Source organism: Oncorhynchus gorbuscha, linkage group LG10 (genome assembly GCF_021184085.1).
Source record: "Oncorhynchus gorbuscha isolate QuinsamMale2020 ecotype Even-year linkage group LG10, OgorEven_v1.0, whole genome shotgun sequence".
Taxonomy (NCBI): domain Eukaryota; kingdom Metazoa; phylum Chordata; class Actinopteri; order Salmoniformes; family Salmonidae; genus Oncorhynchus; species Oncorhynchus gorbuscha.
The window spans coordinates 78,385,342-78,398,254 of NC_060182.1; the positions used below are offsets into that span (position 1 = coordinate 78,385,342).

General features: G+C 45.9%; 1 pseudogene; it reads right to left on the minus strand.

Moving 5' to 3' along the window:
• Window positions 1-11,550: 11,550 nt before the first annotated feature.
• LOC124046951 overlaps window positions 11,551-12,913 on the minus strand; it is a 128,342-nt pseudogene continuing 126,979 nt past the window's right edge.

Sequence of the window (12,913 nt, forward strand, 5' to 3'; positions counted from 1 at the left end):
AGAGGGAGAAGAGAGAGGGAGAAGAGGGAGAAGAGAGAACAAGAATAGAGGGATAAGAGAACAAGAAGAGAGGGAGAAGAGAACAAGAAGAGAGGGAGAAGAGAGAACAAGAAGAGAGGGAGAAGAGAACAAAAAGAGGGAGAAGAGAGAACAAGAAGAGAGGGAGAAGAGAGAACAAGAAGAGGGGAGAAGAAAGAACAAGAAGAGAGGGAGAAGAGAGAACAAGAAGAGAGGAGAAGAGAGAACAAGAAGAGGAGAAGAGAACAAAAAGAGAGGGAGAAGAGAGAACAAGAAGAGAGGGAGAAGAGAGAACAAGAAGAGGGAGAAGAAAGAACAAGAAGAGAGGAGAAGAGAGAACAAGAAGAGAGGAGAAGAGAGAACAAGAAGAGGGAGAAGAAAGAACAAGAAGAGAAGGAGAAGAGAGAACAAGAGAAGAGGGAGAAGAAAGAACAAGAGAGGGAGAAGAGAGAACAAGAAGAGAGGAGAAGAGAGAACAAGAAGAGAGGGAGAAGAGAGAACAAGAAGAGGGAGCAGAAAGAACAAAAGAGAGGAGAAGAGAGAACAAGAAGAGAGGAGAAGAGAGAGGGAGAAGAGAGACACAGAATAGAGGGAGAAGAGAACAAGAGAGGGAGAAGAGAGAACAAGAGAGAGGGAGAAGAGAGAACAAGAAGAGAGGGAGAAGAGAGAGGAGAAGAGAGACACAGAATAGAGGAGAAGAGAACAAGAAGAGAGGGAGAAGAGAGAACAAGAGAGAGGAGAAGAGAGAACAAGAATAGAGGGAGAAGAGAGAGGGAGAAGAGAGACACAGAATAGAGGTAGAAGAGAACAAGAAGAGAGGGAGAAGAGAGAACAAGAGAGAGGGAAAAGAGAGAGGAGAAGAGGAGAAGAGAGAACAAGAATAGAGGGATAAGAGAACAAGAAGAGAGGGAGAAGAGAACAAAAAGAGAGGGAGAAGAGAACAATAAGAGGAGAAGATAACAAGTAGAGAGAGGGAGAAGAGAGAACATGGAGAGAACAAGGAGAGGGAGAAGATAACAAGTAGAGAGAGGGAAAAGAGAGAGGGAGAAGAGGGAGAAGAGAGAACAAGAATAGAGGGATAAGAGAACAAGAAGAGAGGGAGAAGAGAACAAGAAGAGAGGGAGAAGAGAGAACAAGAAGAGAGGGAGAAGAGAACAAAAAGAGAGGGAGAAGAGAGAACAAGAAGAGAGGGAGAAGAGAGAACAAGAAGAGGGAGAAGAAAGAACAAGAAGAGAGGGAGAAGAGAGAACAAGAAGAGAGGGAGAAGAGAGAACAAGAAGAGAGGGAGAAGAGAACAAAAAGAGAGGGAGAAGAGAGAACAAGAAGAGAGGGAGAAGAGAGAACAAGAAGAGGGAGAAGAAAGAACAAGAAGAGAGGGAGAAGAGAGAACAAGAAGAGAGGGAGAAGAGAGAACAAGAAGAGGGAGAAGAAAGAACAAGAAGAGAAGGAGAAGAGAGAACAAGAAGAGGGAGAAGAAAGAACAAGAGAGAGGGAGAAGAGAGAACAAGAAGAGAGGGAGAAGAGAGAACAAGAAGAGAGGGAGAAGAGAGAACAAGAAGAGGGAGCAGAAAGAACAAAAAGAGAGGGAGAAGAGAGAACAAGAAGAGAGGGAGAAGAGAGAGGGAGAAGAGAGACACAGAATAGAGGGAGAAGAGAACAAGAAGAGAGGGAGAAGAGAGAACAAGAGAGAGGGAGAAGAGAGAACAAGAAGAGAGGGAGAAGAGAGAGGGAGAAGAGAGACACAGAATAGAGGGAGAAGAGAACAAGAAGAGAGGGAGAAGAGAGAACAAGAGAGAGGGAGAAGAGAGAACAAGAATAGAGGGAGAAGAGAGAGGGAGAAGAGAGACACAGAATAGAGGTAGAAGAGAACAAGAAGAGAGGGAGAAGAGAGAACAAGAGAGAGGGAAAAGAGAGAGGGAGAAGAGGGAGAAGAGAGAACAAGAATAGAGGGATAAGAGAACAAGAAGAGAGGGAGAAGAGAACAAAAAGAGAGGGAGAAGAGAACAATAAGAGGGAGAAGATAACAAGTAGAGAGAGGGAGAAGAGAGAACATGGAGAGAACAAGGAGAGGGAGAATATAACAAGTAGAGAGAGGGAGAAGAGAGAACAAGAAGAGAGAACATTGAGAGAACAAGGAGAGGGAGAAGATAACAAGTAGATAGAGGGAGAAGAGAACAAGGAGAGGGAGAAGAGAGAACAAGAGAGAGGGAGAAGAGAGAGGGAGAAGAGGGAGAAGAGAGAACAAGAAGAGAGGGAGAAGAGAACAAGAAGAGAGGGCGAAGAGAGAACAAGAAGAGAGGGAGAAGAGAACAAGAAGAGAGGGCGAAGAGAGAACAAGAAGAGAGGGAGAAGAGAACAAGAAGAGAGGGCGAAGAGAGAACAAGAAGAGAGGGAGAAGAGAACAAGAAGAGAGGGCGAAGAGAGAACAAGAAGAGAGGGAGAAGAGAACAAGAAGAGAGGGAGAAGAGAACAAGAAGAGAGGGAGAAGAGAACAAGAAGAGAGGGCGAAGAGAGAACAAGAAGAGAGGGAGAAGAGAACAAGAAGAGAGGGCGAAGAGAGAACAAGAAGAGAGGGAGAAGAGAACAAGAAGAGAGGGCGAAGAGAGAACAAGAAGAGAGGGAGAAGAGAACAAGAAGAGAGGGAGAAGAGAACAAGAAGAGAGGGATAAGAGAACAAGAAGAGAGGGAGAAGATAACAAGAAGAGGGAGAAGATAACAAGTAGAGAGAGGGAGAAGAGAGAACAAGAAGAGAGAACATGGAGAGAACAAGGAGAGGGAGAAGATAACAAGTAGAGAGAGCGAGAAGAGAGAACACGGAGAGAACAAGGAGAGGGAGAAGATAACAAGTAGAGAGAGGGATAAGAGATAACAAGAAGAGAGAACATGGAGAGAACAAGGAGAGGGAGAAGATAACAAGTAGAGAAAGGAGAAGAGAGAACAAGAAGAGAAAAGGAGAAAAGAGAGGTAGAAGAGGGGGGCCTCTGTGGGAATATTTTAGCAGCTTGAAGATTGATTCCATAATTGTGTCAGGACATTGATCATGTTTAATTTAGTGAAGCCTGCAGGCAACGCTCTCTGTTGGTAAACACACACACAGACAGAAAATCAATTACTTTGACGACCTTAACAAGGACATCACTTGTTTCGACAGACAGGATCTCAATGTCTTTATTACAGCTTGACACAGAACATCACCGTAAAACAGAAAGTAGCTTCTCGTACACGAGATAAAAGCTCTTGATGTAAGACAGCCTACTGTCAGTGTCAAGGGCAGGTTTAGCTTTTGTGTGATCAAATCTAGGATGTGTTGTTGCTGTGATCTAACCATTAGTGTGTTTATGAGGGGGTAGTAGAAACAGAAACAGACGGCCATGGCGTGATCACGAGACAGCTGCCAAGTCCCGCGAGCTGCCCACTCCCTATCTCAGGGTGCCGCTGGCACCTCCAACACAGCACCAGCCCCTGCCAAAACATACTAGACTCCTCCAGTCCCTCTCTCCATGCAGACCTGGCCCTCTGAGATCACCAACAAGCAAACAGAGGAGGACCAATGTGGAGGAGCGGTGTTGGTGAGTTGCTCCATACATACAGATGGAAATTCCCAATATGGTGAACATACAGAGCACACCATCTCAAGGCACTGGTGCACATAAACACCCATAAGTCACTATGATGTGTAGCTCTAACATTCCACAAACATCACATGATGAGAGAGTATTCAGATACATATATAGAGATATACAGTACATTATGACTGTGGATATACTATGGCCCTGTGTGTGACATATTTCAATGTGATTTCCTCAGTCTTTCATGACAGATTTCCCATTCGGGGTAATTGGAACAGATTTCTCTCTTTCTAGGTATCTGTAATGAACGTATTCCAGCGGGTTTGTATGTAGAGCAGCCTGTCACTGTGCACTGTTAACCCAGTTCACTACAGTGTAGCCATGGAGCAATGTGATTGGACTAGGGTTTTGTTTCGCGTGCCACTGCCACAGTGTGGAACGCTGTGATTGGCTGGCAAACCCACGAGACTGAGCAGTGGTGCACCAGGACTACAAGAAATCACTGTGATTGGTTGAGACGTAATGCAGCAGAGCGTGGAAGGGCTGTGATTGGTGGGTAGGCAGTTCAGATAGAGGTAGTTGGCAGGTGACCAGGTCAGGGACAGACGATGGAGGGAGTGATGTGTTTGAGTGCGTTAGTACGAGTGTAGATGCATGCCTGTGTGTGTGTGTGTGTGTGTGTGTGTGTGTGTGTGTGTGTGTGTGTGTGTGTGTGTGTGTGTGTGTGTGTGTGTGTGTGTGTGTGTGTGTGTGTGTGTGTGTGTGTGTGTGTGTGTGTGTATGTGTGTGTGTGTGTGTGTGTGTGTGTGTGTGTGTGTGTGTGTGTGTGTGTGTGTGTGTGTGTGTTGTGCATGCGTGAGTGTGTGTAATTGGCTGTGTGGCTGGACGAGACCGCCATTATGCATTAGCGCTGGTCCAGCAGATTGGCAGGCAGGGAGGGAGGCGGACAGTGGCTGCTGACAGAAACAGATGAGCTAAGCAGAAGTGATGTGGACTGGACTGCTGTGGGAAGAGTAGGGGTGAGTGTGTGTTTTGCGGGTCTGGGGTTCAGGGGGGAGGAGAAGTGTAAGATTGAAGTGTCACTCCCCATCCCTAGCAGCAGTGACCTGTGGGGGTAGGAGGTGGTGAGCATTATGGGTGGGAACTGCAGCAGAGCCTCTCATTCTGTCAGTCTCTCTCTTCCCTAACCTCTCCCTCTCCCTGTCACTCTCTCTCTCCTTCCCTGTGTGTTTCTAGGTTGTTACTTCAGCCTAAACCCAAGGTCACTAGCCACTGGGCACACCATGTCACTACTCTCAGTTCCTCCTTTCCTTCTTAGAGAGAAACAAACAGATGATAAAACAGGAGTGTCCAGCTCAACCACAATTGCTTGTGTGAGTCTTCCTCATACCAGCCAGAGTACAGCTGATGAGGGAACTATGAGAGACAGTGAGACAAAGAGAGAGAGATCAAGCCAGCTCTGAACTGAACTGCTTCCAACCCTGGTATGTGGAAGAGGGAGAGGGGGAAAAGGTTGAGGACATTAGGAGGGAGGACTGAGCATTGCTGTGACAGACAGGGACATGGGTGTTTCTTCTCACCTAGCAAGACCAGCCTGTGAGGAGAGGATAGTCTCAGTGGTGCTAAACTGGGATGAATGGTACAAAATGTCCTGTCTCTATGGTTTAGGCTCCTGCTGTCTTTTTATTTTACCTTTATTTAACTAGGCAAGTCAGTTAAGAACAAATTCGGCCTAGGAACAGTGCCTGTTCAGGGGCAGAATGACAGATTTGTACCTTCTCAGCTCGGGGATTTGAACTTACAATCTTCCGGTTACTAGTCCAACGCTCTAACCACTACGCTACCCCTTGAGCCAGACAACTGATTCTATTTCAGAGTGTGAGTTGAGCTGTGAAGTGACTGGTTTTGAAGTCACAGGTGATTCAGGGCAGACAGGAGTGTTGCACTTCTCTGTGTGTGTATGTGTGTGTCACCGTCTCAGATTTGAGCAAACAGCCCGGCGGTGGGGTCTCCCAGAGGCCTTGGTGCTGTAATAACGCTGCTGTGCTCACCGTCACCACAGCTCTCGCTCTCTTTCAATGTTTTTAATAACCTGCTCAATCACTTCTATAAATGTTCAATTACAGAACACAGCCCGTCATTCCCCTGAGATTTACCACATGGCTCGCGCCGTATAGCCGAGTTGAGCATGGCGGGGAACTCTAATTTCGTTCAAGGCAGGGCTGTTGTGCATTAAATGATCCCCTTCCCTCCCTCTCCTCCTTTCTCCTGTCAGCCCTTATTTTTATAACCCTCCCTAGTTAATTTATTTTCCTCCTCTGTTGTTGTTTTCTGGAAGTGATTCCCCTTCTTCTCCCTCACTCCTTTTAATATGTTTGAGTTTTGAACTCCTGGAATGCCTTCATCAATGTTTGTTGTTCTTTTTAACAACTTAGAACAAGGTGCACACACACACTCACACACACACACACACACACACACACACACACACACACACACACACACACACACACACACACACACACACACACACACACACACACACACACACACACACACACACACACACACACACACACACACACACACACACACACACACACACACACACACACACACACACACACACACACACACACCAGCAACAAGGCAGAGACCCGGAACTCATCCAATATTCATGAATGGCGATGAAGCTTCTCTTCTTGAGATGAAAAAGTAGAAGAGAAAAGATAAGGGGAAATGAAAGGAGAAACTCACCCTGCAGTCATCATCTAACACTCCCCATTCTGGACTGACTGAATTCTCCAGACAGCTCTCATCTTTCTAGTAGAGAACAGATTACAGAAAAGCTGCCACTATATCTCCTCGTCTTCTTATTCCAGCAACACAGCACAACACCGAAGCCCTGGAAACGAGTGGTGTAGTGCTCTCTGGTGCATTTCAAATGGCAAGGCATTCTGATACATACCTGTGTCTCTGACACATACCTAATCACATTACACTGTATTTATTCCAATCACTTTTTATTGACATCATTCTAAAGTTTGTCCAGTTGTTTCATACAGGGTTGTGTGCTATAGGTCCAGACAGACAGGCTCTGTCTCAATGCTCCCTTGGTTGGACCATATTAAACCAGAGGCCTGTGGCATACGGGCCATTCACAAAGGGACATGCCATGCAGGCTCCTATTGCAGTTGCTAGGTAGATCCTGCATTCAGAGAGGCTCGACAGCAGACTAAAACCATGTATATATGACCCTATATCTGAACTGAAACAGTCACATCCTCTCCACTTTTATTTCAAGTACAACCTACTCAAAGAAAATGTATGTTGCATCTCAGCAACGTCATTCACTGTAAAATATCATTTAAACATCTAAAATAATAAACATCTCATAACTCAGCCAGTCAGAAATAATAATAACAATAATAATAATTTGCACTTGTAATCAAAGATAATGTGAAAAACAAAAAATACGATTTTAATCTTCTCTGACTTGGGACAGAAAGAAAACAGAAATAGACAAAACATGAAGTGTTTCAGAATCACCGTTTTTGTCTTTCACGTTATTGACCTTGTGACTAACTAACTGATCTAAGGTTACAGTGACTGAAATAATAACCACGTCTGATGACGTTTAGCAAGGAGGAGCTCATTTCAAACATACAGCAGGACCACCCGTTTTTGCACTGTTGCACTTTGGGATGCAGAGTAAAAGAAAGAGAACACAACCTCACGACAAGCGTGTGTGTAACTCCTCCCACACTCAGAGTGTGGGATATCATGTCAACTATAGTTTCACCATAAAATATACATCTTTCAAGTGATAGTGCCATTCTTTAACCGGTTTTCATAATGAGCAAATAACCATGAGCCTTCAAAGCATGCAAATGTACAAACTCACATTCAAACAAGCATATATACAGTTGAAGTCGGAAGTTTACATACACTTAGGTTGGAGTCATTAAAACTAATTTTTTAACCACTCCACAAATTTCTTGTTATCCAACAATAGTGTTGGCAAGTCAGTTAGGACATCTACTTTGTGCATGACAAGTCATTTTTACAACAATTGTTTACAGATTATTTCACTTATAATTCACTGTATCACAATTCCAGTGGGTCAGAAGTTTACATACACGAAGTTGACTGTGCCTTTAAACAGCTTGGAAAATCCCAGAAAATTATGTTGTGGCTTTAGAAGCTTCTGATAGGCTAATTGACATCATTTGAGTGTGGATGTATTTAAAGGCCTACCTTCAAACTCAGTGCCTCTTTGCTTGACATCATCGGAAAATCAAAAGAAATCAGCTTAGACCTCAGAATTATTATTTTTTGACCTCCACAAGTCTGGTTCATCCTTGGGAGAAATTTACAAACGCCTGAATGTACCACATTGATCTGTACAAACAATAGTACACAAGTATAAACACCATGGGATGATACAGCCGTCATACCGCTCAGGAAGGAGATGTGTTCTGTCTCCTGGAGATGAATGTACTTTGGTGCGAAAAGTGCAAATGAATCGCAGAACAATGGCAAAGGACCTTGTGAAGATGCTGGAAGAAACAGGTACAATAGTATCTATATCGACAGTAAAACTAGTTTTATATTGGCATATCCCGAAAGGCCACTCAGCAAGGAAGAAGCCACTGCTCCAAAACCGCCATAAAAAAGCCAGACTACGGTTTCAACTGCACATGGGGACAAAGATCGTACTTTTGGAGAAATGTCCTCTGGTCTGATGAAACAAAAATAGAACTCTTGGCCATAATGACCATCATTATGTTTGGAGGAAAAAGGGGGAGGCAGAGAACACCATCCCAACTGTGAAGCACGGGGGTGGCAGCATCATGTTGTGGGGGTGCTTTGCTGCAGGAGGGACTGGTGCACTTCATAAACTAGATGGCATCATGAGGCAGGAAAATTATGTGGATATATTGAAGCAACATCTCAAGACATCAGTCAGGAAGTTAAAGCTTGGTCGCAAATGGGTCTTCCAAATTAACAATGACACCAAGCATACTTCCAAAGTTGTGGCAAAATGGCTTAAAGACAAGGTATTGGAGTGGCCATCTGTAACGGTTTTCTAATGGTGAAGGAGAGTCGGACCAAACTGCAGCGTGTAGATTGCAATCCATTTTTAATAAAACAACGTAACGCAAATCAAAACACAAACTCAACAAAACAATAAACGTAATGAAAACCGAAACAGCCTAAACTGGTGCAAACTAACACATAATAAGGACATCAAGACACTAAGGACACTAAGGACAATCACCCACAACACAACCAAAGAATATGGCTGCCTAAATATGGTTCCCAATGCCTCTGATTGAGAACCACTTCAGACAGCCATAGACTTACCTAGAACACCCCACTAAGCTACAATCCCACTACATACACACCACATACAAAAACCCATGTCACACCCTGGCCTGACCAAATAAATGAAGATAAACACAAAATACTTTGACCAGGGTGTGACAGAACACCCCCCCCCCCCTAAGGTGCAGACTCCCGAACGCACCTCAAAAAAATAGGGAGGGTCCGGGTGGGCGTCTGTCCATGGTGGTGGCTCCGGCGCGGGACGTGGACTCCACTCAACCACTGTCTTAGTCCCTCCTCGCGTCCTTTGGATAGTCCATCCTCGCCGCCGACCATGGCCTAGTAGTCCTCACCCAGAACCCCACTAGACTGAGGAGCAGATCGGGACTGAGGGGCAGCTCGGGACTGAGGGGCAGCTCGGGACTGAGGGGAAGCTCAGGAGTGAAAGGAAGCTCAGGCAGGTTGATGAATCTACCAGATCCTGGCTGACTGGCAGATCCTGGCTGACTGGCGGATCCTGGCCGACTGGCGGATCCTGACCGACTGGCAGATCCTGGCTGACTGGCAGATCTGGAAGAGTCTGGCTGACTGGCAGATCTGGAAGAGCCTGGTTGACTGGCAGATCTGGTTGCTCCGTGCAAACTGGCAGCTCCTTGCAGACTGGCAGCTCCTTGCAGACTGACAGCTCCTTGCAGACTGACAGCTCCGTGCAGACTGACAGCTCCTTGCAGACTGACAGCTCTGGCTGCTTCTTGCAGACTGACAGCTCTGGCTGCTTCATGCAGGCTGGCAGCTCTGGCTGCGCTGAACAGACAGAGACTCCGGTAGCGCAGGAGAGGAGAAAGGCTCCGACAGCGCTGGAGAGGCGGGAGACTCCGACAGCGCAGGAGAGGCGAGGCGCACTGTAGGCCTGATGCGTGGTGCTGGCACTGGTGGTACTGGACCGAGGACACACACAGGAAGCCTGGTGCGGGGAGCTGCTACCGGAGGGCTGGGGTGTGGAGGTGGTACTGGATAGACCGGACCGTGCAGGCGCACTGGAGCTCTTGGCACCGAGCCTGCCCAACCTTACCTGGTTGAATACTCTCGGTCGCCCTGCCAGTGCGGTGAGGTGGAATAGCCCGCACTGGGCTATGCAGGCGAACCGGAGACACCGAGCGCAAGGCTGGTGCCATGTAAGCCGGCCCAAGGAGACGCACTGGGGACCAGATGCGTAGAGCCGGCTTCATGGCATTTGGCTCGACACTCAATCTAGCCCGTGTCGTGGAATTATCAGAATATGTTGGTAACATTTGTAAGATGTTTAATATTCATCAAATGTGTATAAGTTACTTCCCATCAGAATGGTATTTTTGTGTAATTCTGTGGTGAGGTTGCAGTTATCTGATTTATGTCAAGACTAAGTTGCATGGGCCACATGAGAGGGGAGAGTTCAAGGTGTCATCATGTGTAAACATATCTTATACTCCCTATCTTTCCCAGTGGGGAAAGGAGGGGTTGCAGTGTCTGGAATAATTATATGCTCCCTCTTATTGTTGTTTCTATCTTAACCTATAGCCTAACCTCCTATCCGTGAGTTTGTCCAGGAGTTTGTATTTAGAGTGGTTGTATCTAAATGACAATTTGATATATGTCTGTTGATTTGGAGGATTGGTTTATGGTTCTGGGGTTTTGGGAAAGGAGACAAAGCTGAACGATAAATTATGTCTATGCTGTCTGACTATGGGTGTCTTTGCTATTAAAAGGAACTCAGTTGCATTGTAAGGGGACTCTCAGAGAATTCACTGGGGAGACACTGAATTTATCTGAGAGTCACAGGATTGTGATAAGAGCTCATATAATTAAAGATGGACTTTTATAACTAACTCTAACATGTGTGTGTGTGGTTTGCTCCCATGACTTGGTAAATAGAGGAAATTTCCACGACACCCGGCCGATACACGGAGCTGAAATATACCGCACCGGGCTATGCACCCGCACTGGAGACACCGTGCACACCACAGCATAACACGGTGCCTGCCCGGTCTCTCTAGCCCCCCGGTAAGAGTTTGCGCAGGTCTCCTACCTGGCATAGCCATACTCCCTGTGAGCCCCCCCAATAATTTTTTGGGGCTGACTCTCAGGCTTCCATCTGCGTCGCCGTGCTGCCTCCTCATACCAGCGCCTCTCCGCTTTCTACGCCTCTAGTTCTTCCTTGGGGCGGCGATATTCTCAGCAAGGGATTGTGGGATACGATACGGTGGTCACAGCAGAGACTAAGGGGCGGGGACAGCACAGTGGTGTTGGAATGGCAACAACAGTTATTGTACATTATTGGACCAGATAGAGAGCTCTGTTCTGTCAGTTGGGTGTGTCCATTGGGCAGTCCCTCCCTCTCTCCAGCTCATCTAGCTCGGCATATGACTGGGTTCAAGAGGAGAGGGGTGGTTGTCTGATCATATGGGGTGAAAGAGCTGAGTGCAAGGCATCATAGGGTTGTGGTGGTGAATACTGTGATAGGTTGGTGAATTCCTCTCACCCCAGCCCCCCTGAGTTTTAGATGCACTGTTACAGCAGGTGAGCATCCTGAAGCAGGTAAATGTAATGTAGGTACAGCAGAGAGGCCTGAAGCAGGAGGTGGTAGGTAAGAGGAAGGTTGTTGGCACCCTCGCCCTGGGGGGGTACAGCGGCTTGGTCTGTCAGTGTGGGTGAGGAGTGTATATATATTTATATTTGTGTGTGGCTGATGGATATATGTACAGTATGTGTGTGTTCTTCAATCCACACCAGCATACTACTCAGAAAGACGCAATGTATTGGGCATGCATTCTAAGTGGAATGCTAGAAGCGACACTGGAATGTATCGTGTGTTTGTTTTGTGGGGCATATATCCCAGGTAGGTCAGTGTCTGGCTAGTGTAATTACAGTGTGTGTGTGTTGATACGTATATGTGTAGGTGTATGCACGTGTATGTGTGTGTGCGTATGTGTCCGTCTCCCTCCCAGGTCAGAGTTGTCGTGGTATGATGGTGAAGGGCAAAATGGGGCTGGAGGCCTCTAGCTCCAGGGCGGTGAGGAAACACTCTGTAGCCGTGCCACCGTGGTCCTGAGCCTGCAGCACTTCCCCCAGGCTGTTCCACACATCGTGGGCCGTGAGTTCACCTGCACCGCGTCCCGAAGGATCTTCTGCCAGGCTGTAACGCTGCAGCTGGTGCAGGATCAGACCCTAGCATAGAGAGTGAGAGAGAGAGAGAGAGAGAGAGAGAGAGAGAGAGAGAGAGAGAGAGAGAGAGAGAGAGAGAGAGAGAGAGAGAGAGAGAGAGAGAGCGGGGAAAAAAGAGAGAGAGAGCGGGGAAAGAGAGAGAGAGCAGGGAAAAGAGAGAGAGAGATTGGAGTGAGAGCAAAGTCCGAGGAAGATATTTTGAATCGTAGACAGAGAGACAGTAGGAGAAGACAGGGTGAGGGAGAGGCCGAGAGAGCTTATGTCAATCCTTCAACAAAGCAAACAGTATGAATCAGACTGTAGAAAGAGGGACAGACATACAAACAGTACATACAGTACATACATACATACATACATACATACATACATACATACATACATACATACATACATACATACATACATACATACATACATACATACATACATACATACAGTACATACAGTACATACATACATACATACATACATACATACATACATACATACATACATACATACATACATACATACATACATACATACATACATACATACAAACAGTACATACATACATACATACATACATAAAGTACATACATACATACATACAAACAGTACATACATACATACATACATACATACATACATACATACATACATACATACATACATACATACATACATACATACATACAGTACATACAGTACATACAGTACATACATACAGTACATACAGTACATACAGTACATACAGTACATACATAATTACAGTACATACAGTACATACATACATACATACATAAAGTACATACATA